Source organism: Molossus molossus, unplaced genomic scaffold (assembly GCF_014108415.1).
Source record: "Molossus molossus isolate mMolMol1 unplaced genomic scaffold, mMolMol1.p scaffold_m16_p_3, whole genome shotgun sequence".
NCBI lineage: Eukaryota > Metazoa > Chordata > Mammalia > Chiroptera > Molossidae > Molossus > Molossus molossus.
The window spans coordinates 91,003,430-91,028,871 of NW_023425366.1; the positions used below are offsets into that span (position 1 = coordinate 91,003,430).

Sequence of the window (25,442 nt, forward strand, 5' to 3'; positions counted from 1 at the left end):
AGACACCAAGATAATCTTGGGCTTCCCAAGAGGGTGGCAAGAGGGGTGGGGAGGAGCAAACCAAATGCAGGGGACATGTGCAACCTGCAAGGGGGGCTGAGAGTGACCACGAGGCAGTAGGGGCATCAGGTTCTTGCACTGGCCTCTCCTCTTTTAATTGTCTCTGTCACCAGCAGCTGGAGCACCTGTGACCAACCTGTCAGCCTCCACAGGTCATCCGGTCCCACTCTGAGCACGTGACCTCCTAGCCATGCTGCCTCTCCTTTCCAGGGCTCCCGCAAAGGCTTGGCCATGACAACACTTCCATCCTTGGCGACCCTCTGGAATAACCATGGCAATCTAGTCTCTGTAACCTAACCCAAGTTTCCATGACCCTGAACACTCATGAACCCTCGAAGAAGGACGGGTATGTGGATGAAACTGGGCTCAGAATTCCCCGCCCCACCCGCATCCCACTTCAGCCCTGGGCCAGGCAGTAGTAAAACACATTCTTAGGTAGAAACTCATCAGGAAGCTAGGAAGTCAGGAAAGCATCCTGCTTTAGCTCAGCCAAGACTCACAGAGACCAGAATATCATCCATGAGATGATGCAAAACCAGCCTTCAGGCCATGTTGTCCCTTCAGCAGCTGACTCATGCCAGGGCTCCATGGGGGTGGGTGATGCAGCTACTCTGCTCTGTAGCTGGGTCTCTGGTTCACCTGCTCCTGCTGTTAGGAGCCAATCACGAGGGTCTGGAGTTCCAGCTACTCAAGTGGCAGTGCTGATTGGTCAGCTCCCGAGGAGGGGCTGGACTGAGCTCTCAGGTCAGGCCACATCCCTGATAGGCAGGCCTCAGGCCAGTTTATGAGTTGGCTGCTATTGCACAGAGCACCAATCACTAGCCAGACCCAGTAACGCCAAACACAGAAGAGGGACTGTGGGTGTGGCAGTTATCCTGACACCTCACAGAAAGGGGCAGGGTAACTGGCAGGTGCTTTACATTCCAGGCCAAGAAAGGGCATTGGGGTTAAAAGGCTGTCCTCGTTCTCAGTGTCTAGGAGCCAAACCTCAGGGGTGAAGCCATCTGACCAATGACATACAACTCATTAGTGGCTGAATTGGAGATGGAATCTGGTTCTCTTCATATTGTAGAAGTGGAGGCATGGAATATAAATACAAACTGAGGGGCATGCCAAGTTGCCAAAATCCCAACATCTTTGTTCTGATAGAAACGCAGCATCACTGACCATTCGGCAGGCACAACACCCGAGAAAGGGAGGACCTGGGTCTCCAACATAGTGGACGGCACATCAAGGAACAGAGGCTGAGTCTCCTGGATTGGAAGCTTCCTAGATCGCCTTAAACCCAGCCAGCAGCATCTCTTCCACAGGACAGGAAGGAGGACACAGAGGCCACCAGGATCACTGATGGATGTGCCATGTTGAGTGCTGGACACCGTAGGACTTGGCCAAGCACCTCTTCCTGCAGCCTCTTCTACACAGAGTTGTCTTGAGTTGCCCTTTCTGTTCTGGGGAGATTGGTTACATCATTGCCCAAGGATATGAATGTGAACTATTCGAGATGTTTTACAGGCACTTCTGTGACAACTCCATATACACATACTCCAAATTTCATGCTAAAAAGAACAGTGCTTTGGAGGGAAATAGTGTCCGGAAAATCGAGACAAAATCTTTGGAACTTTCTCATTAAAGACCCAGCAAAAAGAATAACAACTCTCATAACTATGTGGGCACAGTTAACTTTAACCACCTTAGCACCCAGTACCACACTCGATCATTTGCAGTTTTAAACCTTTACCCCAACTTCCTCCTTACAGATGTAAGTCTTTGAAAGCGTGTGCTTTTAATACAGACCAGTTTCATCAAAATCGAAAATCAGACCCTTTGTTTTAGTACAGGAGGAAATATCTTGTTAGCTTCTTTCCCCATACTCTCAGCCACCTCAGATAGCTTAACACATTGAAAAATGTAGCCACGCCTGAGGCCACTAACGCAGCCATTGCTAGCACCAAAGGAGGTCAGTTCTACAGGATTTCCAGCTTTTTTCTTTAAAGGTTTCCTATCTGGCCAAACCTTTCTCTTTCATGGGGAGGGAACTTGCTTCTAATTACTTCAAAACATGAATGTGCCTGGGAAAATAGTAGGCAAGTCCACATGACCCCTGCATTACACTGACATCATGCCCTATTTACCAATTTTGTTTCAGCCAAATCACATTAAATAAACATACGCTGGAATAGACGAGGCTGTCATGCTTGAATCCTTCTGTTTCTGGGGCAGAGGAAGCTACGAGAACAGCGCCATTCTCACCGGTGTGTTGGCAGTCCTGCCGGCAGCTGGAAATGGAACCCCACATTGTAGATAATGAGCAGCAGCTGAAAGCACGTTCACGCACGTCACAGTGAGCCCTGACTTTCCGGGAGCCGAGTTGGGTATTATTGAGCTGAACGGCTTGACTGAAACAGATGCAGAAGAGAGGTGTCAGAAATCGAGCAAAGGAGGGGGATGGAGTCATGTTTTCTGTCAGGTAGAGATCAGGGCTCTCGAATGGAAACCAGAGCTCAAATCCTCCAAGGCTGGCAATCAGAGATGTCGGTACAATGAAGGCAGAAACACACCTAGAGCTTCCATCTCATCAAAACACATATGAAAGAAAACAAGGAGGTGGGAGAAGATGGGATCAGCTGGGTTGTCCCAATCACGCGAACACTGATGGTGAGCAGGAATAACGAAAGGAGCAACGTTCTCACCACGACTTCAAACTCAATGAATGTTGTGTCCTAGTTCTTTGCACAATAACCTCCTGCACCCCGTGGCACACGGCGCACTACGGGGCGTATTGCTCTAGTGGGACCATCGGGCACACTTAACTCAGCAACGTGGAGAACCCTCCCGCGGTGCCGTCTCAGCACCAAGGAGAGTTCCAAGTCAACCTGAAGATCTGCCGTTCTTCCACACTTTTCCTTTTGAGCGGCTAAGGAAAACATGGCCCAGCTGACTCCTCCGTCCAGCTTTTGGTGCATGTGTGCTCCAAATGGATTCCAGTTCCACACTCAAATAAGTCATTGTGTTCCCCAGATCATCTAAGCCCGCCGCCCACTCATTGCAGCAGAATGCTGTTCCAGATTTGTTTCAGATCCAGGGTAGGACAAATGTGTAAGAATTAAATTTAAGGAACCATAGAACTGTGAACTCCTACCTGAGGACAGGAACGATGGTGATGCACCATTCCCCATGTGTGATCGTGGGTGCATGCACCGTGTGTGTGTGTGTGTGTGTGTGTGTGTGTGTGTGTGCATACACGTGTGCGTGTGTGAGTAAAGTCAGTCCAACCTCCACTCGTGAAAGCTAGTCTAAGAGGACAAAAACATTCCTCCTTGGCCCAATAATTTTGAAGTTGAGACATTATTTTTTTTTTTTTTATCCTCACCTGAGGACATTTTTTATTTTTTGTTCAGATAGAGTGGGAAGGAGAGAGGAAGAGAGAGAGAGAGAAACATCAATGTGAAAGGGACACATCGAGTGGCTGGCTGCCACCTGCACAACCCAACCTGGGCTGGGGACAAACTGCAATGGAGATACGTGCCCTTAGCGGGAACCGAACCCGGGTCTCTCTGGTCTGCAGAGTGACACTCTAACTGCTGAGCCAAATCATCCAGGAGAAGTTGAGACATTATTAAATATACCGCAGGTGAATTTTTGTCTCAGTGGAAAACATGAGCAATGGGAAGTGTACAAGCACCCCGCATGGCCTTCCCACTTCCTTGTGTCTGCTCCTGTGTTTCTTCACGCGATTTGTTTTTCCCTCCCCCTAACAAGGGAACTGAAATAAAATAAGGGTGTAAGAGAAAGTGAGCTACGATTTAGATGACCTTTTTTCTTCTTTTATTTCAAAAGAATGATCTGGAACAAGGGATGCTTTTGCGAGGTAGAACAGATGACCCTCCGAGAGAACCGCACAATATGTGAGTATCATTGATTTTTCTTCCTAAGTCATTTCAGCGATACAATCTTGAGCCGAGCGACCATCGATAGTAAATGATTTCCAGCCAGACACTCAATTGTCAGGCCTGCTTCTCTCAAAGGGTTAGCACTCCTGGTGAAAATAGTACATGGGTTTTGAAGTACCATGTAATAGAAGACATAAACTTCAGAAGATTTTTACTTATTATAATAAGCTCTACAACTGGAATTACAAAGGACAGAGGGAAAGGGAGATACAATTCCTGCTAGATCATTTTTTAATGTTTTTATTCAAGGCTTGAGAAATTACACTGACTATGATCTATTGCGTCCTAAGCCTTAAAGCCAAAAAGGGGTGATATTAAATCCCCAGGTCACAATTTCTCATATCCAAAGACACATAAGTAATAAGACAAAATTCCTATGTCTCACATAGCAGTACTGCCACCTTAAAGGTCAGTGATGTGTGACGCATGGGCAGTAGGGTCCAAGTAACATTGTGGTACAGTCCAGAGGGAGCCCCCTGAAGCTCTAACTTTAATAACTTAAAACATATTCAAGCCCAAATCCTAAGAGAATTCAATGCCAATGGCTCTCTTGAATTCTATAAAATGCCAAAGGTTTAACCACAACATTCAAGTTTCAACACAGCTCTTGGGATCCTAGTAACAATAAACAACAATCCAAACCTTCAGGTTCAATTTATAATTTCCCAATTATACATATTCATTCTCATTCTCATTCCCATTCCCATTTATTCTCTCTTCCTCCCTCCCTTCCTCCCCCCCCCTTCTCCTTCCCTCTCTCCCTTATTACCTCCATCCTTAGCGCCAAGGTGATTCTGGGCAGGTTTATGTAAGTCCTCGGAAAATCAGAATGCCAGAGGACTACACCAGATCTAATGAAAAAGAACAAACACACTCAAGTGAGATAATGATGTAGACACTATAAGGATACAATGTAAGCTTCTAATAGGTTCTCTCCAGGTCTTCTGGAAAGAGAGTAGTATTTAAATTCTTAATCAATGCAACAGAAACGTAATGGGGGCTGGGGGTACAGGGGAGAATGTGACAGGGTGCACATCCCATGCTCTTCTCCCTGAAAACCCCACAGGGCTAAGCTTTATGCCACCTGCATAAATACCATTTCCACAGGCTCATGGACTCATGAATTTTGCCAACCAGTTAGCCAGGCTTTCTCTTTTTTTATTGAAAGGCAGGTCTACTCACCAAGTAGATATTCATTAGATTTGCCAGTTCCAAACAACTCATCATCTGATATCCAGCTGATCAATTTAAATTACCACTAACTTCACTGTAATTGCTTCTCTAATTATACTGATGCTGAAAGACTTTGAAAATTACCTTGGCTTCCTTAATACTTGCTATAGCTTTAACCTCCCAAGTCTCGATTGTGGGAATATGTCCCCCAAAAGAGAAGCCTACGGAAAATAAAGGGAAAGTAGAAACGGTGAAATGGAATGACTTTTCTAAACCCAAGCTTTAGCTTTGTTAATAAGTCAACTTTGCTTTTGTCTGAAACACGGAAGAACCAAAAATAGGCTGACCCATTAACTGCAAAAGGTAGGTGGTTCAGGGGTTGACAAAGGTGCTTGACTGAGATGATGGACAACCCCAGGGACACAATCGATAGTTTGCCTCCTCTTGCGGTTTGTGCTAATTGTCACATAATAGCTTGTTTAAGTCTTCTCGCCACCCTTAATTGCAGGGTGGGTTCTCACCTTTGAACTATAATCTCCTAGTTTTAATTGTAAACAATAAATTGTCTTTCAAATGCTTTCACTTTTCTTTGTCTCCATCCTCTCAAACTGGACTCTTCCTCTGCTTGGTACAGCGGAAAGTACAGTGGTAAGCGGGGGAGAAGGCAGGGCAGACCTTGGACATAACCTCTGAGCTGTTCAGCAAATGAGAAATACAGGAAGACCTGGAAAACCTGATGGCAATAAACAGCAGGTAGTTCACCTCCCCCGAGGGGCCAGGTTCACTGTGATCTGCCTGTCCCTCCATCCTCATCTCCTCCACAAAGGCCCCAGGGGAAGGCAGTCCTGGCCATTGAAACCGTTTGTCTCCCAGAGTTTGTGCCAGACATTTCTTTTTAATTGCCTATGGGCCTCGAGAAATAAATGTTAAACCGCCGAGGTCCTTCAACTAGTTTTAATGTGAATCGAGAGCCGATCTCTCAATCCACTGGGTAACATTCCCATCCAGTTCTTTGTAGATCATTCAGGGCCATCAATCACTCCTGCAGTGGCTCCTTCTCAGAGGAGATGTGGGGAAATGATCATGTTTTATGTGAGTAATTAATCCTGTGGCAGACGTAGAGTTTCCAAGACTACTACCATTAGCACGCTGACAGGCTTCCGAACACGTACCCCAGCCCTGGTTAGTAATGATTTTAATATGCTAATACTAGGTTACCCATAAAGAAGAAACATTCAGGCCTTAAGTTTTCTATAAGTGCCATTATTTGCAAAGGCTTTTCAGAGAGCACCAGTGATGAGGTTTTTATATTCTTAAAGCTGCTGTTGAATAAACAGTGTCCAATTAACATACCAGCTGGAAGTACACCATTCCTCAGTTCTATTTCTTCCTATAATATTCGACATTGGTAAAGTGAACACAATAATTCAGAGTGAAACTAATGGCCGTTTGGGGAAGGGAAGAACAGGAGTTCTGTGGTGGATTATTTTTCTAGCAATGAGGCTTTTGGAAATTACAAATATGACAAATAGAGCTACCAAAGAAAATGGGGAAAAAAGATACTGGCTGCATTGAATCACTTAAAAGGATTTCCTAAAAATGTGGAACTAGTATATGCACCACACTGGCCTTGTCTGGAGGCGGCTGCGTGGTTTGTCATCAGATACGTTTGCATTTTTACATTAGCTATTTATCCAGAGCTGACAGTCTATGGTCTGAGATTTGCTTTACTATTTTCCCCCTAGTTTAGGTGAGACAATAGTCCCCAGATCATCACAGTACCTTCTGTCTACCTTTTTTCTTGTCCCATTTTCTCCTTAAATATGTTTTAGTATAATAATAAATTGCTCCCCACGGTAAACAGGCTTCGTCATAATTTTGCTTCCAGCCGAATTCGTAAAATGGCCACGGTCACTGACGAGCAGTCAGTAAAACTAGCAGCAACCTCAGAGTTGCTGCCGGAAGTAACTCAAGGCCAAAACCTCGGTGTTGGAAAGTATAAGACACTGTCTCTCAGAAAATATTGTCTCTTCTGTTTTGTTTTGTTTTTTTCATTATTGATTTTGAGAGAGAGAAGAAAGGAGAGGGAGAGAGAGAGAAACAGTGATAAGAGAGAACATCGATTGGTCACCTCCTGCATGCTCCCCACTGGGGATTTGGCCCACAACCTGGGCATGTGCCCTGACCAGGAATCGAACCAGCGACCTCTTGGTGCATGGGTTGACACTCAGCCACTGAGCCACACCAGCCAGTCAATATGTCTCTTCTTGTTTCATGTTGTTAAAAAGAAACATCAGGCCCCAAATGGCATAACTTGTGCTAAGCCCCACATCAACTAACCAAGATGAAATATTTAACCCAGTTGCAACTTCAGCTTCCTAGAAATGTAACCTTTAATCTGTCAGCCTGTTTTACCTGGTCAGCATTAGAGAGAGAATCCGCCTGACAGACCTCCTCCATTTCCCTTAGCAGGGGACCTTGCCTACAATGATGCACTCCTCGGAAATGATTTCCACATTTCTGCCCCTTATGGCTTTCGCAGCCTTCCATTTGTGCAGCCCTTCAGTGTTCCTTTCTCCTTGCCAGATGGGAAGCTGCCTAATTCGCGAATCATTCAATAGAGCTAATTAGATTTTTTAAAACGTATCTACTTGAATTTTTGTTATTTAACATTTAACTCCTGTCACAAAGAAGACTTTGTAACAAAAAGGTATTTTAAAATAGATTTAGGGGGAAAAACCATTTTAATCAAATAATTCTGGCCACCATTTCCTGTGGGTTGAGACAGAGTGCCAAAAATGGAGGGGGAGGGGTGCATCAAGTAACCAGATAAGTGGAGTCCAGCGTGCTCAGTGGCGTGTCAGCCACTCAGTCTGCATGCTACGCCAGCATCTGCAAAGGGGAGTCGTACTGGAAACTCCCCTTTAGCCCAATGTAGCACACCAAGGAGAGAGGTGTGATTTGCTTAGGCATCTATGTTGTGTTCCATGAGTAAAATGATCCTTCAGAAATATCCTGCCGGCCCACCGCTTAGACACTGCACAGCAATGCTTCAGGCACAGTTCAGATAGCCTCCTCATATCCCCCAGGGAATCAGCTAGGAGATGGTGTCACACAGGGCACTGTATTCTATCCTGCAGCCACCTGGCAAACCCTCCCTCGTCTTACTTCCTCTGTCCTCTGTCTTTTAATTCAACAAAAGGGCACTAACATTTGCTGAGTGTCTGTGAGTATATACCAGGTCCTAAGCACCCTCCATTCTTATTTAATCCTCAGAACATCCTTAGGAGACAGGAATCATTTTCTCATTTCAAATGAGCCACAGCGACAATAATTAAATTGTTCCTAGCCCAGAGATCCAGTTTTGTCTGGCTCCAAATTCTGCTTTCATTGCTTCTTTCTCTCATCTTCCCTGTACCGACCACCTTCCCTGGAAATTATTCTTGAGACTCCAGCATACAATTATCCCTTTCTTGGAGAAAGTCATATTTTAGCCAACAAATTAGACGTTTATGTTATCAAAGGACATGCTCACCTTACACAATATTTGCTAAAGAGTCCATTTCAGTTGAAAGCTTCAATGGTATAACCAGAAGTTCAGAGCTACAGTCAGCTTAAACATCTGGATTTTCTCACTCCTGTTTTTAATGGTTCTTCTCTTGTACAAGGGAGATGTCAGTATAATTAGATAAGATACCTTCCCCGTAAACAGATGGGAAATCTGACCAAATTAATCCGTTTTAGTGATAACTATAAGCACACCTCAAAGACTGAACTATTGCTACATGTAGTACCTACAAGGAAATAATATGCCTGACTAATGGTGAATTAGAATTGCATTAGACCCTATACACAGCTAATCTGTGCCTTTAAAAAAATTTTTCCATTTCACTGGTCTCATGTAGCCACTGTGGGTTTCTGCAGCTTCTGTGGGTTCAGGTGAGACTGCGGCCCTCTTCCTCTGTGTCTCCAAGACGCAGGCAACATTGTTTCTCAGCTGCCTTGGGGAAATGCATGGCCGTGATCCCAAGATGATGTTTTTAATTCTTTCAATCATTCTCTCATGGCAAATTCACATTTTCAAAATATGTTGCTTCCTTAATTCGGCAACTGATTGCTTTGCACCTGCACCGTGCTGGGCAGCATGCCAGGCCCGCGGCCGTGAACCAGCTGCCAGGGTGCTCCACTCGCTCTCCTAGAGCCCAATTCTAGTTCAGGCTGCGAACTTGTTTCTGTGAAGGGCAACGCAGTAAATATTTTAGGCCTGGTGGGTCAGATGGTCTCCATTGTAGCCACTCACGTTTGCCATTGTATTACGCGTGCAGATAAGTCGGTGAGCATAGCTGTGTTTCAATGAACGATTCCTTACAAAGACAGGAAGTGGGCCAGACCTGGCCTGCCAGTGACAGTTGACTGGTTCCTGTTCTAGAAGATACAATATTATTACCACTCTCACTTTTCATTATGTATTGGTCAAGTAAACCTAGTATTATTTTAATGTATTGTTGCCACTATTGCACATGTCCTCCATGCCCCCCACTTTACTCCCCCCCCACCCAGCCCCTGTCCCCCCTCCCTCTGGCCCTTACCTCACTGTTGTCTGTGTCCTTGGACTAAGCATATATGTTCTTTGGCTAATTTCTTCATCTTCTTTCATCCAGCCCCCCCATCCTCCTCCCCTCTGACAGCTGTCAGTCTGGTCCATGTCTTAGCCATGCCTCAGGTTCTATTTTGTCCATCCCTTTATTGTGTTCATTAGATTCCACGTATAAGTGAGATCATATGGCATTTGTCTTTCTCTGCCTGGCTTATTTTGCTTAACATGATAATCTCCAGGTCCATGCGACTTTTACCTTTTGTGACGGCATAAATGGACCTAGTATTATTTTCATTAACCTTTTTATTTTGATATTATTATAGATTTTCATAAATAAGATCTGAGGATATAATAATACAGCATGGTGACTATAGTTAGCAATACTGTGTTGTGTATTTGAAAGTCGCTAATAGAATAGATCTTAAAAATTCTCACCACACGCACACACAGACATTGTAATTATATGAGGTGACGGATGTGTTAACTAACCTTATTGTGGTGATCATTTAGCAATACATACATATATCAAATCATCATATTGTACACCATAGACTTACCCAATGTTATGTTAAAAAAAATAACTTAAGGCATAGTGAACTTGTAGAAGTCTAGCTGAACAGAAACAATGGGAATTGGGCAGTACCAAACTGGAAGTGTATCTCAGCCACAGCACCAAGGAAAAGGCTCTTCTAGAGAACAGGCGAGAACAAAACAAAGAATCTGATTGGCTACAGTTTAAATGGTTGTATTATTTGGAAAAGGCTGGTTGGCTCTTTGTGATTAGTTGTCTTTAGGTTTTGATTTTCTAACCCTGAGGCATTATAGGCTTAGGTTTTGGGTTGCTTGTGTCATCTATTAAGGCATTAAAGCCATAATGACCTCATTAATTAACAGTTATATGTCAATTATATCTCAATAAAGCTGGAACTAATTACTTGATTAATTTTTTTTAAATACTCAATTTTTTTAAAGTCCCATACATGCCTTTATTCAGTTCCCCCTTTCAATGGTAATATCTTTAAAAACTAGAATACATAATCACAACCCAAATATTGGCATTAATACAGTCAAACTACAGAACATTTTCATCATCACAAGAATCCCTCAGGTTGTGTTTTACATCCACACAGCTTTCTGCCCCAGCCTCCCCTTAACCCCTGGCATCTGTTAATCTGCTCTCGATGTCTGTGATTTCCTTCTTATCTCCGTGACTTTAAAGCGGCAGAATAAAGATTTCTTCCATCCTCGTTGCCCTTACCACAACACACAGTCACATCTTACTCAGCAGTCAGGTTCTAAAACTAGTCAATAAGTTGAAAACTGATCGCATATAATCAATTCATCCTTAACAGTTCTCAGAAAGGTCCCATTTCATAGTTACACACGCCAGCTCACTGCAAATGCAATACAGTCGGCTCGCCCTTCCTTCGGATGGCTTTCTCTTTATGTAGGCACCTAACGAAGTCATTTATTCATATCCAGGACTATGTGCTTTAGTGACTAGAATTACATTCAGTACTTCGGAAGCGTCTCATGTGGAAACAGGTGACCAAGAAAACAACAGCCGAGTGACATGCAGAATGTGATTGCCCTTTGAGAGGAACATCCTCTGTCCCTCGGCGTCCTTTCGGCTCGTTAATGCCAAGCACACCCTGCTTAGTAGTGAAGACATTGATTCCTCTCCCTCACTGGCATTTTTACAGTATCACTCACTCTCCTTGGAGAGCTCATCTAACGCGGGAGAAATGAGAAAACGGCCGCCTGCTCCTGTGCTAGTTCGGTACATTGGGTGGTACCTTAGCCAGGTGGCTTCTTACGACTGCATCTGTTCTTAAAAAAAATAAAAACATACTCTTTCCTTTACGGACATAAATGTAGCTTTCGCGTTGCAACTGTTGGCACACTGCGTGAAGCTTCTCATCTGAAATTAGGTATTTGTTTTGCACATTAAAGAAGAAAAGTAAGTTTATTTTTCGTTTTGAGGGTTTTTCTTGTGTGTGTCCTTTTTATCCTGCATGCAGTAAAGAATGCAAACGTCTATTGAGAGAATCAATTATCCCCAATACTAAGGGCTTTGTTGTCTTCTGATTCTCAAAGAGTTTGGCTAATGTACTGTTTTTGCTTTTTTTTTTTTTTTTTTCAGGCAGGCATGATTCAAAGGGAGCATTCTAGTACGCCGAGTTTACACCTAGAGGGAATTTTTACAGTCAAGTTACAACCCTTTTAAAATCAGGTTATAATGGAAAACACCAGTAGACAAACAGTAGTCACTTCAGAAGTTCCCTTTCACAGCAGAAGCAGCACTGGCTATTTTTTCCTGAGAAATATTTGAAGTGCCTAAATGTGTTCCACCTTTTCGCAGCCATGCACCTTCTAAATAATTTGCTCGTCCAAGTGGAGGTTTGTACCCAGAAGAGCAGCACGGGCTGTCTGGAACATTTCCTCGCATTTCTGCCGTGAGCTGTGCCCTTCACATCAGTCACCCTTCACATGAAACAGACTTGATGGAACTCCGTCCGGCTGCACACCGTGGGCGGGTGTGAGACGGGAGCTATATCCGATGCATGAGCTTGCTCCTGGGAGCCTGCAATCCAGGGCCTCCCCCGGGGAGCGCCGCGCTCACTCCTCAGCCTGGCTGTGCGCTCGGCCCGGCCTCTGTTAGCACATATTTCACGCTACCTTGTAGGATGGCTTCCAGCGTGCATGTCCATTTTCTCAGCCAGATTCCAAGCTCTCAAGGACAAGAATATCGTTGCCTACAGCATGTAGTGCGGAAGCTAGAGTGCTCGGAATGTCTGTGCGAGAATAAAGGCCCGGAGAGCTGTGGGTATGGCCATCAGGGAAAAGATCGGGCGTCCCTGGTTCGGGCAACACAGAAAACTATGCACACACTGAGCCTAGGGAAACTACAACAACAACAACAAGCTTTTAATACAATGTGAGGAACAGGGGAGAGTAAGGGAAATCTTAAAAGAGAGACAAAAAGACAGAAGGAATAGCAAGATGCATCGGAAGCTGGAAGGGTGAGCAAGAAGAACACAAAATCTGGAGTTAACCCGAGGGTAAATTCCAGTATCAGCACAGGCTTGGCTGCCTACGTTTTGTGAATGTTCTAAGTTGGGGGCGCCGAACCTGAGAGATCTGCATTAAAATGGACCCTCCAGATAAGCTAACGAGGTCCTGGGTCAGCAGCACCCCAGTCCCAGCTCCAGGGTATAACAAACACAAATCTCTGAAGGAAAGTAACCCCAGTTGAGGCTCACATGATTTCTGAACATGAAGTTGATCCAAGGAGGAGCTCATAACAACCACAAAATCACCAAGTGCACAAGAAAACAGCAGTTATAAGTGAATTCAGCCAACATCCAGAGAGTTAGTATCCTGATCATTTCAATGCTGAAATAATGCTAAGATAAAGAATATAAAATGTGGCCCTGGCCCGTTTGGCTCAGTAGTTAGAGCGTCAGCCTGCGGACCGATGAGTCGCGGGTTCAATTCTGGTCCAGGGCACGTGCTTCGGTTGCAGTTTGTCCCCGGCCCTGCTCAGGGTCGTGAGGGAGCCAGTCAGTCGATGTGTCTCTCTCACATTGATGTTCCTGTCTCTCTCTCCCTCCCTCTCACTTTACCTGATAATAAATAGAAAAAAAGAAAAGGAGAATATAAAATAATGCATGAAATGTTTTCAATATGTATTTTTAAATTAGCAAACAATATGACACTTTACAAAATTATCAGGAGGATTTGAATATGAATCAAACCAAACTTTTAAAACCAATTATTAAGCATTTAAATGTAAAATGCAATTGAAATTTTGGGCAGCAGATTATACACAGTTGAAGAAAACATTAGAGGACTGGGTGACAGATATTTAAAAGTTACAATGCAGCACAGGGACAATGAGGCAGGGAGGAGCACATGAGAAGGTGAAAAAATCATTTAACTGAATTATCAGGAGGAAAAAAACAACGGAGGCCTTGGCTGGTTTGGCTTAGCAGTTAAAGCATTGGCCTTCAGACCAAAGAGTCACGGGTTCAATTTTGGTCAAGGGCATGTGCCTCAGTTGCAGTTCATCCCCGGCCCTGGTTGGGATTGTGCAGGAGGCAACAGTCGATGTGTCTCTCTCACGTCGCTGTTTCTCTCTCTCTCCCTCCCTCCCACTCTATCTGAAGATATATAGAAAAAAAATCCTCAAGTGAGGATGAAAAGAAAAGAAAAAGAGTGGAGGAGAGGCAATATTCAAGAAATAATGGCTGATGACTTTCCATAACTGATGGAAGTCAAAACTCTTCAGATATAAAATGCAGGACGTATAGCAAACAGCATACATAAAAATAAATTCACACCTTGAGATATTGTAGGAAAACAGCAAAATGCCAATGACAAAATAAAGGAGATAAAGAGAAAAAAGTTAAATCACCTACAGGACAAGCTTCCCAACAGTAGTAGTGAAAGCCAGAGGACTGGAAGAATGCCATCAGGATGATAAAGGATACAAACATCAATCTAAAATAGTATATCAGCAAAATATTCTTTCAGAATGAATATAAAAGCCCAGCCAGTGTGGCTCAGTGATTGACCATGGACCCATGCACTAAGAGTCGCTCAGAGCACATGCCGAGGTTGTGGGCCAAATCCCCAGTGTGGGGCATGCAGGAGGCGGCCAATCGGTGTTCTCATCCATGGATGTTTCTATCTCTCTCTCCCTTTCCCTTCCTCTCTTTATAAAATCAATAAAGAAAAAAAAAACACTTTTTTTTTAAAGAATGAAGATAAAATAAGAATATGTTTAAATAAACAAATACTTAATTTACTCAGCAGAACTTTACTAATGAAAGATATATTTCAGGAAATGTTAAAACCTGCTCAATACAGAAGATGTAAAATGCAAGAAGAAAAAAACTGAAAAAGATGCACAGAAATCTAAAAAAGATTGTATGAAATAATAATTAGTCTCATGTCTAAAATAATGGACAAAAATAGAAGGTAATTTGGAGGTAGGTTAGCAGGATAACAAGTTATTTTCGGTTCTTGTAGTATTTGGAGAAGCATTTAGGTAAGACTAACTTTGGACTTTGTTAAGACAAAAATAAATAGTAAAATTTCAAGTGCTACCCCAAAAATATAGACTATAAAATAGGATTAAAAATAGCCTATATCCTCCAAACAAGTAGAAGGAAAAATAAAATAAGAAAATAAAACAAACTCAAACAAGTTTGAGGGCAAGAAATACAGAAAAGTTAGGATATAAAGAAACCACAAAGTAATATGATAGACATAAACCCAAATTATTAGTAATAAAAATAAATGTAACTGGATTTAAATTTTCAGCCAAGGAATAGAGATAATCAGATAGGAAAAAATATCTGACTATATGCTATTCACAAAATACAGTTTTACCATGAGGACATGGTAAGATTGGAAGTAAAAGGATGAAGGTTAATAGTGTGAAAATAAAAAGAGGAAAAAAGCATTCAAAGCCAACATGAACCAAACAAAGCAGAAGTGAATATATTAATTCAGAAAGTCCCTCATCCACATATACATGCACATTAAAATTACACCATTAACGTGGCTGGGCCTATGGTCTTTCTCCTACACCTATTTTTACACAATTGTATCTTTAATACTTACATAGTTTGTAACCTGCCTTTTAACTTATTGTATCATAAGCATTTCCTATGCCTTTTAATATTCTTTTAAAATATAATATTTAAGAAACAAGCATCAAAATGAAAAGAGAATCCACTCTATGGGCGAGCATAACAGCTAACAATATATCAGATAAGGGATTAATTTCAAAATATATAAAGAACTCATACAATTCAACAAAAAGAAGACAAAGAACCCAATTAAAAAATGGGCAGAGGACCTAAAGAGACACCTCTCCAAACAGGACATACAAATGGCCAACAGACTTATGAAAAAATGCTCAATATCACTAATCATCAGAGAGATGCAAATTAAAACAACAATGAGGTATCACCTCATACCTGCCAGAATGGCCGCCATCAACAAATCATCGAACAAGTGTTGGCGAGGGTGTGGCGAAAAGGGGACTCTAGCACACCGCTGGTGGGAATGCAGACTGCTGCAGCCACTGTGGAAAACAATATGGTGTTTCCTCAAACAATTAAAAATTGAACTGCCATTTGACCCAGTGATCCCACTTCTAGGAATATACCCTAAGAAGCCTGAAAGACTAATCAGAAAGAATATATGTACCACTATGTTCATAGCAGCACTACTTACAATTGCCAAGATCTGGAAACATCCCAAATAGATGAGTGGATACGAAAGCTGTAGTACATATACACAGTGGAATACTATACAGCTGTAAGAAAGAAAGATCTCTTATCCTTTGAGACGACATGGAGGGACCTGGAAAGTATTATGCTAAGCGAAATAAGCCAATCAGAGAAAGACAAATATCACATGATCTCACTTATTTGTAGAATATGATGAACAAAATAAGCTGATGAACAACATAGACCAGAGACATAGAAGTAGCGTTCAGACTGACAAACCTCAGAGAAGGGGGACGGGAGGGAAGGAAGAGATAAACCAAAGAACTTATATGCATGCAAGCATAATCAATGGACATAGACAACAATGCTGGGGACGGGGGAGGTTAGGAGGAGGGTGTCAATGAGGGAAAAAGGAGAAACATATGTAACAAAAATAAATTAATTAATAATAAAAAAACTTCAAAAAATATATATAATATTTAATGACTGCCAGGTAATCTGGCATGAGGATGTATTATAATTTAAGTAACCCCCTATTGTCGAACATAAAAAATTTTAAATAAAATTTATATTTATGGATTTTGAAAGCACATATTTTAACTTGTGTTACTTTGTCTCCAGATATTATTTATTCTAAGGTATAAATAATTATTGGTGGCTCCATTCATTTATAGTTATAATTCATTCAAGAATTAATTTTTGTTTTCCTAGGAGATTTTTATTTCCTAGTGTTCTCATTCAGATAGCATCTGTCCCAGACAAAGTCTTTGGACCAGATTTCTGAGAGTCTGCTGAAATCCCCGAACACCTACAACTTCTTCCTGCATATTTTCTCGACTCTCATGGAGCTTCCATTGATTTCATGTGAATCTCACAGTTCAGTAGGAGTCCACAGACTTTAGAGAGAGGCACACCAAGGACTCTGGCCCCTAGGAAGAGTAAGAGCCCCCAGCTCTCTGTGTTCCCCATCTCTGCAAGGCTTCGCTATTGGACCATCCTAACCCTATGACACCACCGCAGCAGACGGGAGGAGCTTCGAAAGCAACATTTTGATACACGTGGTGAACGTGGCCAGGGTGCTGATTGTCTAAAAAGCTAAATCTAATTCTACCTATGAGAAGAATGATTCTCTTTATCACTCTCTTGCTCACTCTTTCTTTCTCTCTCATGCACTGTTAGTGACCTTCCATTTAGAACTCCACAGCCACTCCAAAGATAGTCTTTGCCATGCATGCATCCCAAAGGATATTAGAACCTACCTAGATACTATTACCATGAACTAGAATTCAGTGGTGCATTTTCAACCTGATTCAAAAAGATGTCATTACCACAAATCTTGAAAGAACCTAGTCAAGGAAAATTCCCCAAGTTTCCCCAAACTAATCCACTCATTCAACAAATATTTGTTGAGGTGCCCCATGGGCTCCTTTTCTGATGTCCCAGAAATGCTCAGATCCAATGTGAGAGACACATATGTAAGTACGCAATTAAAGCAACATAACACCTAAGTAAACTCAGAGCAAGGTGCTAAGGGAGTATAAATTTGAGTAAATGTCAGTGAGTGTGAGTGTGTGTGTGTGTGTGTGTGTGTGTGTGTGTGTGAGAGAGAGAGAGAAACAAAGACCCGGCCCTTGTCTCTAAAAACACATGTTATTAATCAGGTCCACTAAGAGAAACACACAGATTCACAAGTTCTGCCTAATAAATCCATGGGAGCTGGCCCCCTCGTCCAGAGCCTCCGTTCTCCTCCTGGCTCCTTCCCAGGTTCATACCTGGCGCGCCACCCTCATCACCACCTTTGCTCTGCATGGATTTTCACTGTGTGTCCCTCACAACCCCATTCTTGGGGGGGGCTCATCTTCCAGGAAGTTTTCTGTGGGTCACGTGGCAGCCGCGATCTTCTCGGTCAGACAGGGACCACCCCCTCAGCACCCACCACAGAGTCTTGAAGAGGGTCTGCAATCAGGCGCCTGGAGCAGACGGGACCAATGCAGATCGTGCGTCAGTTATCTTCAGACAGATTTTTTAAAGGACGTTGTAAATGAAGTCCACGGTCCAGACTCAATAAATATCTGTTGACTGAAAGAGAGAATAAATCAATTATGTGCTTCTAGGTTCCCCTTAGCAGCATGCTGAGCACATAGTTTTCAATAAATTGTCAATTGATTTCCTTCTGTGGTGCAAAATTATAACTGCATCAACAGATTTATTTTTAAACGAGGTGCCCTTTTTCTAACGATTCAGCTTGGTGATTTTTACTTAATATCTATTCAGCTAGAGGTGGGGTGTTTGGCAGCACCTTTTCAGAACCAGTAGTGAGGTCCACCTCCCAGTTTTGACATAAAAGTTATAGAACACTTTTTAAAATCGTCTCTAGCCCAGTCCAAGCTCTGAGAAGGCTCGCTCAGGACAGGACCCACCCCACCGGAGCCCCGTCTATCTAAAGAATGCAGGAAGATCCTTCAGGGTGTCATCTGACAGTCATTTTCCTTAGGCACAAGGTACATTATGGGGTCCCCAGAGGATAAGATAATATCCCCCAAAACACATCCACACAAAGATTTACAATCAGACATTCTTCTCTTCCTCACTCTATGGGCTGAATTTGTGTCCCCCTCAAAAATTCACATGTTCAAGTCCCATCCCTCAATATCTCAGAATGTGACTGTGTTTAGAGACAGAGTCTTTAAGAAGGGAATTAAGTGAAAATGAGTTCACTGGTGTGGATCCTAATTCAATATGACTGGTGTCCTTATAAGAAGAGATTAGGGCCCACACCAGAGGAAGATGCTGTCTATAGTCCAAGACGAGAGGCTCGGAAGGAAACAACACTGCCAACACCTTCGTCTCAGACTTCTAGCTTCCCAGATTGTGAGAAAATCAATTTCTGTTGTTTAAGCCACCCAGTCTGCGGTACTTTGTTATGGCAGCCCTAGCAAACTAACATCCCCCATGGAAACTCTTCCCGTGAACTTCACACCCCCTGACTCAGTATCAATACTACACAGAGGAGCTGCTGCAGACCGGCCAATGGGGTTTCAAAATGGTACCCCAGTGACCTGGAAATGGACACACCTGCCCAGGTCAGCATAATTAGCCCTCCTCATGGACAGCAACTCTCCCTGTGCCACCCTTATCCTCAGTCACACCACGTTACTGTTTGTATCCTTCACAGCATCCGTTGCCAATGTAATTATCTGCTTATTGTCTGTCTTCCCTAACAACGCCGGAAGCTTCCGGAGGGAGGGGTCCTCTCTGCATCCCCGGTTCCCAGTGCAATATCTGACACAGGGGAACGCATATTTGTTCAATAGTCTACCATTTCTGGTTTTTTGAATCCCCTCAGTGGGTACAAGCTCTGTTTTTGACCCATTCACCCCAAAATAGCTTGGTTTTCTTTTTGCCTTCCATTCACTAAACTCTGGAATACCCAGCTGAGAAAGCTGGATTTGACTTCAGAAAAGGGAGCTGAAGGGACAAGGACAGCCTTGGCCGGGGTGCTAAGAGCACATACCTCAGTTTCAGTTTGTCCCCAGCCCTGGTTGGTCATGCGGGTGGCAGTCACTCAATGTGTCCCTTTCACATGGATGTTTCTCTCTCTCTCTCTTCCTCTCTCTCCCTTCCACTCTATCTGAACAAAAATGGAAAAATGTCCTTGGGTGAGGATAAAAAACAAAACAAAACAACAACAACAAAAAAAAACAGTGGAGGCTGAGCTCAGGAGGTGAGCAGGGCCAGAGCCCCCTCTGAAGAATGACACAGCATTCAGAGGGGGGTTAAAAAGGAAGTGTGTGTTATAAATAATAAAACACATCCAGTTGTGCATATCAAGTTGCAATTCCATCTCCGGCTTCCTCTGACACTGGTGAACCTCGAGGCCTCCCTCTCACGGTTTCTGAGCCACCAGGGACTGACCCCCTCTGTGGAATGCCCCCTTTGCTATGACCGTGTGCAGTCCGTTTTACATTCCTCTGCACGTGTGAGAAACCGGCGAGGGGGGCCCTGGAATGAACTGAGCAACCCCAGGTGTTTCCTAAAACTACGTTTAGCCAGTGACAAAGAGATTTTTTTAAATGTACTTGTCAATGAGGCATGAAAGGGCAGTTGAGCCAGCAAAGTTTCTGGATTCCGGGTTATATCCTGCATGTAGCCATACAAGAGAAGTGAAGAGTAAGATGAAAATGTCAAGTGTTCAGGTCCTGACACAGCAGTTTTCTCTGTCCACGGCTGACTTGGAGAGACACTCATTCCGACAGAGAAACTCCGTCTGCCGGGAGGCCCGAGGACGGCTGGACCCGAGTTGGGGCGGTGCTGCCCAGGTGCCCAGTGCTGCCCAGGTGCCTGGCAAGCAGGGGGCTGCCCAGAACTCCGGGGACAGCCGGGCTTCCCAGTGTTCAGTGTGAACTGGCCCTGCTGCAGAAACGGCCCCAGGGGTTCTCCCCATGACCGGCAGGATTCCCCAAATTCCCTTTGGAAAGTGTCATTGAAAGAATGTATGCTACTGGTTCCATTCGGCTCCAGCTAAAGCCCACACCTGGGATCTGACTTGGCAGGGGCAGCACCAGGGGCTTGGAGACCAAACACAAGCTGACTCTTCACCAGTTTGGACTATGAGGCCCCGGAGTTCCCTCCTCCCATGAACTGGGTTGATTCCCCTCAGGGCAATGGGCCGTCTGCGGAAGCTACCGCGTGTGCTGGTGTGTGTGCTGCCGAAAGCACTTGGCTAACGCAGAGGAAAGGACTCTCGCTGCCTAAACACAGCAACACAGCCTGGATCTGTCTTTCTCCCTCCTCCCAGCACTCTCCCGCCCCCCACCAGTCACCTTCTTCAGACCGCTTTCCACGGAAATCTACGTGAACGATGGATCTGATGGATTGTTGAGGAGAGGAGGGTCAGGAATTAAAGAAGAGAAGGGAGAGGGGGACAGAGAAGGGAGGCGACAAAGAGACACAGTCTGGTACAAAAATCCCAGACAGGTTAACACACGTTTCCCATCACTTGGGCCAGCTGGGGCCGGTGCTGGTCCCACAGTGGCTCCGGACACACACAGATGGTCTTGCAGAAGTGTCACAGCTAAAGGCAGCCAAACACATCCTGAAACGGACATCCCAGAAGCTCAAGGTCAGCCTGTGTCCTTCATGCCACAACAGCAGGGAAATTGGACTCATACTTCTATCTTGGAGTTTTCTACTTTTCCAATAAGTTTTACCAAGAAAAGGGTATGAAAGCGCACATACACACACACACACACACACACACACACACAACTGTTAACAGAATTCATCTCCAAACGATGGAGTGGGAGTCAGAGGGAGGGACTTTGACTTTTTATATCTTTTTATAAAAAGCAGTAGGGCAACAAGTAGCTTTTACTTCCTTCTGTGCTTTCCAAATTTTCCATGAGAAATGACTTGCTTACATAATTTTTAAATAAATAAATATGATTTTGAAAAAAGAAAGGTTCTGCCCGGCCGGTGTGGCTGTGATTGAGCGTCGACCCATGCACCAAAAGGTCAGCGGTTCAATTCCTGGTCAGGGCACATGCCCAGGTTGTGGACCCGATCCCCAGTGAGGGGCATGCAGGAGGCGGCCAATTGATGTTCTCTCTCATGGATGTTTCTTTTTTTTTATTTTTTTTTTATCCTCACCCAAGGACATTTTTCCATTTTTTGTTCAGATAGAGCGGGAGGGAGAGAGAGGAAGAGAGAGAGAGAAAAAAATCGATGTGAAGGGACACATCGAGTGGCCACCACCCGCACGACCAACCAGGGCCAGGGACAAACTGCAACCGAGGTACGTGCCCTTAGCGGGAACCGAACCCGGGTCTCTCTGTACCACAGGCCGACACTCCAACCGCTGAGCCAAACCGGCCAGGGCTCATGGATGTTTCTATCTCTCCCTCTCCCTTTCTCTCTCTGAAATCAATAAAGGAAAAAAAAATTTGTTTTTAAAAAAAGCAAGTTTCTTTCACAGGCAGGATCACATTTGACCTCAACAGCCCAGTCAGGTGAGCAGGGTGGATGTGGCTCAATGTCCAGGGTCACTCAGATGTGGGTCATGATCCCTCTTCTACACGTACCAGATATGGCACAAGTGATCTAACCTGTAGCCCAGACAGGATAACAAAATCAAATATGGCAGATTCCTAGGAGAATTACAGCAGATCAAACATATTAATCTCTATAAACGAAAAGCCTGGTACATAAGTACTGAATAATCAGAAAGTATCATCATTGTTATTACTACTAGCCTCATCACTGTTACTATTATTATTATCATTATCATCAAAGATGCTCCAAGAGAGACCCTGGATAGTGCAGCAACATGACTAGCAGTTGGCAAAGCCAAAACCAGGACCAAGGTCGTCTGTGGCCATCACACTGCAAGGTGTTAAACAGGACTGTCCACGTGGCCCACCCTCAAGAGACTGGGTTCAGAACAGGACATCCAGGGAGCTCTCTGGCCTCAGCCTGAGAGAGAAAACTCCGTCTAATCTGTGCAGAAGTGCACGTGGGTTTGCCCGGCCTGAAATGCCTTCCGATGCAACCACTAGATGTTCTGGAACAAGTAATGCCATCAAAGTGATGCTTGGAAGAAATAACACCTGTGCCTGATGCATGGCCAGACAGACAGGCTTAAAAGAAAATAAATAATGTTTACGTGGAGAGACCAAACACTGACTTCCCATTGAAGATTCCTTAAAGAATTTTGGTTGCTCACAAAGAGAAACCACCACAACAAAAAGGTGTTTGACTATTCCTCGAGCCTGGTCTCCGATCGGGTCTCCAAGCCATTCCAAAACTGGCTGGCATTTCAGTCCGTGCCCTTTAGGGTTTCCTCCATATTTCTTTGTATTTTAGACGGTATGATTGATCTTTAATCTTCTTCAACATCCATTTCACCATTTGGACTGAGATCTAAACTGTATTCCAGATTTTCTGGGTTTTTCTGTTCCAGCCTGGACCGTTGCAAAGAGGCGTCACGCTAATCCCGCCTGGAAGTGGACAGGAGCACGGGGCGCAGCATGGAGCACGGGGCGCAGCATGGAGCACGGGGCGCAGCATGGAGCATGGGGGTCTGCTGCTCCGTCCATTGCAGCCGGTGGCCCCTGACCTTTGTATGGTGCTGTACCATTTATAAAGCACATTCTTTTGTTTCTCCATCACCGTTTATCCCCTCTGTGCCCTCTTGCACCTCCACCCAGCCACCCCATCCCCACACTGTTGTCCATGCCCGTGAGTTCTCTCTCTTAACAAGCACATGCCTGTACGTTCTTCCACACCAGCCTCTCAACAATCCCATGAAAAACAAACATTATTAGCCCCATTTTTCAGCCAAAGAAACTGGAGGCTCAGCAAATTGAAGTGATTTTCTTGAGGCCATAAGGCTAGTGAGGAAAAGGAAAAGACAAAGCTTGAACTCCACATTTGGCACCCTTCCCATCACACCTCAAATGGTGTTTACACCTCTCATTCCAAACTGAAAAGAGTGTTCTATTTAACCTCTCCACCCCCAGCCCCTCCACGGCACCCCCCCCCCCCCATTGCCCCCATACATTGGCCCCTCTGAGATCGCTAAGGCTCGAGTAACAACAAGCCACAGCAAAATCGCCCAACGCTTGTTGGAGTTCTGACAACGCTGACAAAGTCCTTGGCAGGCCCTTCTGTTTTCATGATCAGTGGCACTGTAGCCAGGAACAAGCCTTGCTGGCGCTGAGCTGATCTCGGCCGTGAAAACGCACGCACAGTGTACACACACATTCGTTTATATTCTGAGCACAGAGGATGAAATAATTCTGCACCGTGTCCATTTTTGTGCTGTTAAGGCATACGGTTGCTTTGCAAGCAAAACAGTAGATCTTTCATTTGCCAGTGACATTCCACAAAGTGCTTATAATTCAGTGTTAGCTTATCAGCCGTCCAATCTCCCACTCTGGGGAATGTGTCAACCATCAAAAGGAGAGGAGGAGGTGCGCTGCATCTCAATGGCTTTCATTTCATCAGACTTACTTTCTTAAGGGCATTTAATCAATGAGGACAAGTAGTAGGCAGATTTTTAAATAAATGTGTCACTTTAGGTTAATCCACAGCACGGCTGAATGTATTTGTTTGTGCGACTCCCAAATATGTCTCTCTGTTGCTCAGCAGAATTGATAATCTGTAAATCAAAACATGTTACAAGTAGTTTTAAACTATCCCCCGAGGAACAGCTTTATTTGACCTGCCAGAATGGGAGATGTCCAGAAGTTTTCAGGTACAAGGGTGTTGAATGTCAGAGCTGCTCAGAATGCTCGAGAGAAATGTCAGGTCCATTTACAGCGAGACTTGCTATTCATTCTTCCTTCCTTTCTTTCATTAACCAGGTGAATAATGTGTTCCAAAAAAAAAAAAAAATTGTGTTTGGGATGACAAAGAAGCTGGCAAAAGATGGCAAGCTGGGACGTGAAAAGGACTGCAGGGATTTTAATTTATTCTTGGTGCTATTATTAAATGCAGAAGCGAATAAAAATGAAAAGTAGACTAGAATGATACTGATGGGGCTTGCATCATTTTGCATTGATTATAGCAAGATACTGGCTTCTGTTTATTCTCTCCGCTTTTTGCATCCTTAATGTGGCCCAGACAAACAGGGGAGCTGTAATTGTGTAAACTCAGGTCCCATGTCAAATAGAAATGTCTTTCGCCATCCGTTATCAGCTATCTGAACTGTCAAAATGCGATTGTCACATCTGCTGGAAGTATACTGGCCAGGCCGTGATGCGAATGCGGTTTTGTTATTTTTAGATTGATTTTCTTAATGCCGGCCATAAGCGTGCCCATGTGCAGGCTCAGGGATCTTTTCAGTGCCCTTAACAAAGCTTGAGCTGTGTTGACATTTGTCCCCAGGCAGTGGTGTCCATTCAGAGTCGGACTTCTGCTGAGGCTTTTGTTGGAAACACTTAAATAATCTCTTTCTTCTTCTTCTTCTTTTTTGCATGGAGAGTGTTTACCAAATAAGATTGAGGCTGTATGATCCTTTTGACACTGTAGCTAACAAGTTATTAATATTCTGTGGGCTTCAGAGCAAATCTATTTAATGGTTTCAAGAATCATTCGACTCCCAGGCACGACCTTAACTGCAGCTTTTTATAGATAGAAAAGGGTTTCCAGATCTGTGTGTGACATTGCAGAGGACACTGGGGCTGATAAATGCTCACTGTATCACGTCTCTTCCCTCATTTCTTCCCAGACAGCCCAGGAGAAGCTGGCTTTCTGTGACTTGGGGAGAGTCATTAACCTGCCAGTGCTTGTGAATGAATATCAACAGAAGAGATGATGCTCGTCATTCCATTTTATTTTACTGAAAATAGCGACATTTAAATAATGCATCATCCCTCTGTAGGCCTCCTAAGGACTCTGCGAGTTTTCCGAATGTTG

The 25,442-nt window shown here is 44.0% G+C and overlaps 1 long non-coding RNA gene across 1 annotated transcript; it reads right to left on the reverse strand.

The window, feature by feature from the left end:
- Positions 1–2,107: 2,107 nt before the first annotated feature.
- LOC118642485 lies at positions 2,108–19,574 on the reverse strand. Its single transcript, XR_004961717.1, has 4 exons — positions 19,540–19,574; positions 17,798–18,104; positions 4,780–4,861; positions 2,108–2,456 (listed from the first exon to the last, which is right to left on the reverse strand). It is a non-coding gene; the product is annotated as an uncharacterized LOC118642485 (long non-coding RNA).
- Positions 19,575–25,442: the final 5,868 nt, after the last annotated feature.